This window comes from Mauremys reevesii, linkage group 1, assembly GCF_016161935.1.
Source record: "Mauremys reevesii isolate NIE-2019 linkage group 1, ASM1616193v1, whole genome shotgun sequence".
Taxonomy (NCBI): domain Eukaryota; kingdom Metazoa; phylum Chordata; order Testudines; family Geoemydidae; genus Mauremys; species Mauremys reevesii.
Window position 1 is genome coordinate 234,522,080 of NC_052623.1, and position 6,000 is coordinate 234,528,079.

Sequence of the window (6,000 nt, forward strand, 5' to 3'; positions counted from 1 at the left end):
ACAATAGCAGATCTTAAGGTGGCCATCCTGCAGCAAAAAAACTGTAGGACCAGACTTCTAAGAGAAACTGCTGAGCTTCAGTTCATTTGCAAATTTGACACCATCAGTTTAGGATTAAACAAAAACTGTGAATGGCTTGCCAACTACAGAACCAGTTTCTCCTCCCTTGGTTTTCACACCTCAACTGCTAGAACAGGGCCTCATCCTCCCTGATTGATCTAACCTCGTTATCTCTAGCTTGCTTCTTGCTTGCTTATATTTACCTGCCCCTGGAAATTTCCACTCTTGCATCTGAAGAAGTGGGTATTCACCCACGAAATCTCATGCTGCAAAACGTCTGTTAGTCGATAAGGTGCCACAGGATTCTTTGCTGCTTTTACAGAACCAGACTAACACGGCTACCTCTCTGATACATTTCAATAAAGAATTTTTTGAAACTAAAGAGAACTTATTGATACAAAAAAATTTTAAAATTTCAGATGCAAATACACAAGTACCTTTAAACAACAGAATTGAAATACTTGATAAATGCAGAGTTTTAAATGTAGAAAAGGTTTCTTGTGGGCCAACACTGCTCTGGCTGCCAGTTATCCTAGACATAGGTTTAATAGAAATGTAAAGTTTGTTTTTAAACTGCTATCTAGCTATAAAAATGCAAAGCAAAACACACTAGACCTATGCAAAGTCTCCTATGCACTGAGTGTGTGTGTATGTATCCAGCACAGTACATGCCTTACGGACAGTGAGGTCCAAAACATTGGGACAATCTCCTTGGAAAGGGTGCTGCCATATATGGCCCAGCTCTGGGTGGTCTCTGATTGCATTGGAGAGTTGGTTTCACTACAGATGATTTAAAGTATTTTATAGCTCCTTGAGGTTAGAGGATAGCTAAAGAAATGGGATGTTTAATACAGGTCCTTTTCTATAACCTTCACTGTGATGTTTTCCCCAGTCATGCACCACCACCACCACCTTCAGCTTGTTTAGCCAATTAACTCCAATTTCAATCAGATATTGAAACTGAGAGAAAAAAACTCACCCTGTACAGATCAGGTGAGCGCCAATGTACAAGGCACTGGACTAGACATCAGGAGATCCGAGTTCTCTTCCTGGCTTTGACACTGACCTGCTGTGACACCTTGAACTTTCACTGCCCTGTGGCTCTGTTTCCTCGCCTATTCTTGTTTGTGTTGTCTCTTTAGACTGTAAGCCCTTGCCGGCAGGAACAGTTTCCTACTATTTGTACATATAGTGACAGGCTGAGGCCTCTCGGTACTACTGTAACAAATAAAACCAATAATATTTATCACAGTACATCCCAAACTCCATATCATGGTCCACATACATTTGGAACAGAAAGGGTGACAGATCAGAATACAGAAATAGCCATACCTCAATAAGAAAAGTGTCTGTGGCAGAAAAATAATTGTCTCACATGAGCTTCCAGGTTCCCAAACTCTGGTCTGCAGAGAATGACCTGGTCACATGGTATTAGCACCTCCTTCTCATTTCCAGATGCAAAATTGAATTGAAAGAAAGCCAAATTTGCACTACCTTCCTGATATTACTTGCTACCCCACAGATATCTTGTATGATCAAAAATGGGAGAGGAAGTGAACCATGAGATGACTTCTCTGTTAAAATGTGGTCCACCCTATGAATAAAATTGAGAACTGCTGCGCTAAGATCTCTCAGAAACGTAAGAGAAGAGCCACTCTAGCAGAATTCCACATACCCTTGCCAATGTCTGCAGCTGCATCAACAAGAGGTCATGGTCATTTGTAAAGAAGCCTCTTGAATCAGCTTGGACACATGACCTTTGTCTATCACCAAAAGGAGATCATAGACTAATAAGACCAGCACAGTTTCCACTGCTCCCCTGAAGCAGTCTCACTTTGAGACTGAGTTTATTTGCTTTTGTTGATTGAAGTCAGGCCTGTGTCAATATTTGAATGAAGGGTTTTTGTAATTAAATATAGACAAACACAATCAGACCGCCTGTGTTTGAATCTTAATGTGTTACCATGTGTACTGTGTGACACTCAATACTGAATAGAGTAAAGCAACAGATTTTAAACCACACAATGTTAAAAGATTCTAGTGCTTTATTTCCCATTATGGCTGTGCTGCCCTCTACCAATGGCAGTGTTTTGATCTATTCACTTTTCATTAGATATTAAGATGATTCCACTGGAAATCTAGGGTAAAATCCTGACCCTCCTTAAAGTCAATGGCAGAACTTGCACTGACTTCAATGGGGTCGGGATTTCACCTCTTAGTATCTACAGTAACTCAGCTGCATAAAATGGATATTTGAGACCTCGAAGTCAAAAAGCAATGGGTGGCAATCATAATGAAGCTGTTTTTCCCAGGACTCTCAGAAAACAAAAGAAAAATAAATAAAATAAATTTGGGAATATTTTAGCATTTCATTTCTCCAGCCTCTCTTCATAAGCAGTTACAAGCCTGCAGAATTTCCCATCTCCAATGGTTGATGATATCATATGGTGATTTTTCTACACCCTACTTTCCCTGGCCTTTCTTAGGGCTGCTACAATTTCCTGTTGGCTTTGGATTTGATCTGTGTTTTTCTTGGCTGAGTTTGCCTGAAAATGTGAGGCTATTTCAGGCAAAAGTGTTTTTTTTTTTAACATCTGCTTTTTCAACCCCTATGGCCGCACCCCTGTTCTTTCCACTATTCAGCCCAGTAAGCATTTTTTTACGTTATTTATTTATTTCTGTGTCCAATTGAAACCATAGGGGTATTTGAGGCAGGCAGAATATAATTACATGTACTGAAATTTGGCAATAAAACTCAAACTCTGTCAAAAAAGTGCCACAGAAACTTACAGCACAAATGGTCAGCGCCTTGGTTTTACACATCATCCAAACCAGGGATCTTCCAGCCATGCAGTGCCACTTTAAGTCCATACTGGGGCACTGCTTCAGCACTGGAAAAGTGCCACTTCTCACTTCCTGCAACATCTGGGTGATCCTTAGAAGTTTTCCTTCCAGAGCTTTTCCTATTTGGTTTGCAAGATCTGATGAGCTCACAGCATGAGGTGATATCATCATGAATATACTTCTTACTGCCCTCCTTCCTTCTCAGGAAACATTCCAAGCTTGCCATACTACAAATTTACGTGGTATTTTAACAGACTGTCTACATCTCTGTGGACATCTGAGCGTGTAATTGAAGGCATTTTCTAATATTCAATTAGTGATATTTTTCAGCTGGAATGAGACTAACACTGTAATCATGCTATTATGGGGCACATGCATATTTTGATGTGGTCTTTTTATAATAACACACAAAGCAATGGCATCATTTTGTCCAACTGAAAAGCTACACAGTGGCATTGAATCTAAGTTTTTCCACTTGCTGAAATGAATCTTCTGACTTAGAAAAAAAAAACCTAAGTACATTGAATACAGTAAAAAATGCATTTCTAATTGGCCAAAAGCTGTACTCAGAAACGCAATGAAATGCAAGTGAAAACTGTAATTCCTACAGAATTACCCAGTCTCTCTCACCAAGAAGAGGGGTATATGGGAATTAATGGCATGTTGTGGATCAAAGCACAGTGAATGTGAGCAATGTTGATTAAAACTGCAGTTCTTTTTACTACAGGAGGGCTCGTATTGAAGTACAGGTACCACAAAATTATCCCCAAGTAACTGAAACAGAAAGATTCAAAGAAATGGGAAACAATATTGCTTTGGGGCTACAGCAAAGAGCTGAGTGTGAGGCGATCTGGACTCTATTTGCTATGGAGCAGTTTTAATGCAGGAAGGACCGGATCAAGAATTCCATCCTGTCGTGTTTCTCAGCAAAGAAACTGTCTGAGAGGGAAAGCCACTGGTCAATCAGTGAAAAAGAATGCTACGCCATTGTGTATGCCCTGGAAAAGCTACGACCATACTTTGGGGACGGCGTTTCCAGCTACAAACAGATCATGCTGCGCTAAAGTGGCTTCATACTGCCAAGGGAAACAACAAAAAACTTCTTCGATGGAGTTTAGCTCTCCAAGATTTTGAAATTCAACACATTTCAGGAGCTTCTAACAAAGTAGCTGATGCACTCTCCCGTGAAAGTTTCCCAGAGTTAACTGGTTAAAATTGTCCTTAAAATGTGAAAAATCTTGTAGTTTTACATAATTAGTAGTATATGTAAAGGTGCATGTGTTTTATTAATCTGTTTATTCTAAGGTTCTAGGAAGAAATCACCGCCAGTGTGGTTCAACACTGTCTGAGATTTGGGGGGGCGTGTCATAAACAGATAGTTAAGGGTTAATGCCTCTTTTACCTGTAAAGGGTTAAGAAGTTCACCTAGCCTAGCTGACACCTGACCAGAGGAACCAATGGGAGAACAAGATGTTTCAAAAGGAAGGAGGGAAGTTTTCCTTTGTTTAGAATTTTCAGTTTCAGCCAGAGTGAAAAAGATCAAGGAACCAGCCTCTTATCAGAGTAGTAAGTTTTAGAAAGGAATAAATAGGTTTATGTTTATTTTCTTTGTAACTTGTCTTGGTATCATTAAGGGAATTATCAAAATTGGGTATTTGGGTATTTTTGTGTAACTAAATTTGTGCCATGGGGAACATCCTCTGTGTTTTGAATTTGTTGTCTGTGGGAGTAGCTGGTATGCTAATCTCTCCCAGAGGGTTTTCTTTTACCTTTCTTTTCTTTAATTAAAAGCCTTTTTCTTAATACCTGATTGATTTTTCCTTGTTTTTAGATCCAAGGGGGTTGGATCTGGATCCACCAGGAGTTGGTGGGAGAAAGGAGAGGGGATGGTTAATTTCTCCTTGTTTTAAGATCCAAGGAGTTTGGATCTGTGTTCACCAGGAAATTGGTGAAGTCCCTCAAGACTACCCAAGAAAAAAAAAAAGTTGTGCTTGGGGGTGGTGACGGCGATACCAGATCTAAGCTGGTAATTAAGCTTAGAAGTGTCCATGCAGGTCCCCACATCTGTACCCTAAAGTTCAGAGTGGGAAGGAACCTTGACATGGTGGCAGCGGTGGGACAATAAGGTGTCTGGGGCTTTCCTTGGGTTGTAGGTGGGGCCTTGGGTTGCCCCCGGGTGATATTCACTCCAACTGCTAGTAGTTTCGGTTTGCCCCCTCTGATATTCGCTCCAACTGCTAGTAGTTTTTTTTCTTTTCTGCCACTTCCACCCATTTGGCTCCAATCTCCCCTGCCTCGGTTACAGTTTTGGGCTTCCCATCTAGAATGTACCTTTCTATTTCCTCAGGAACACCTTCTAAGAACTGCTCCATTTGCATTAGAAAGGACAGAGCTTCCAGAGCTTCAGCACTTGCTCCTGATATCCAGGCATCCCAATTCTTTCCAATGTGGTAGGCGTGTCGGGTATATGACACATCTGGTTTCCACCTGAGGGCTCAGAACCGCCAATGGACGTGCTCAGGTGTTAGCCCCATTCTGAATCTGGCCTTGGTTTGAAAAAGTTTATAATCGTTCATGCATTCCTTAGGCATTTCAGCCGCCACCTCTGCTAAGGGTCCACTGAGCTGTGGCCTCAGCTCTATCATGTACTGGTCTGTATAGATGCTGTACCCAAGGCAGGCCCTTTTGAAATTTTCTAAGAAGGCCTCAGTATCATCACCTGCCTTGTAGGTGGGGAATTTTCGGGGATGGGAAACAGTACCTGGAGAAGGGTTGTTAGGGTTGGCTGGTACATCCTGCTTAGCCCTTGCTAATTCCAGGGCATGCTTCTGGGCCTTCCTCTGGATCTCCATAGCCCTCTGGTGGTCAGCCTCTTTGGCTTTCTCTTCTCTCTGGTGGGCAGCCTCATCTCTGACCATCTGTCTGTCATGTTCCTTTTGGCTCTCCTCAGCCTGGAGTTTGGCTAATTCCAGCTCCTGTTGTATGGTTTTTTTTTCTTTGCTTGACATTTTCTCCCTGGTCTACGTTAGCTATCTGGGGGCGGGGGGGAACAGCTTGGAATCTTTGGTTACTGTAATGTGACTCTTCAGAAAAAAA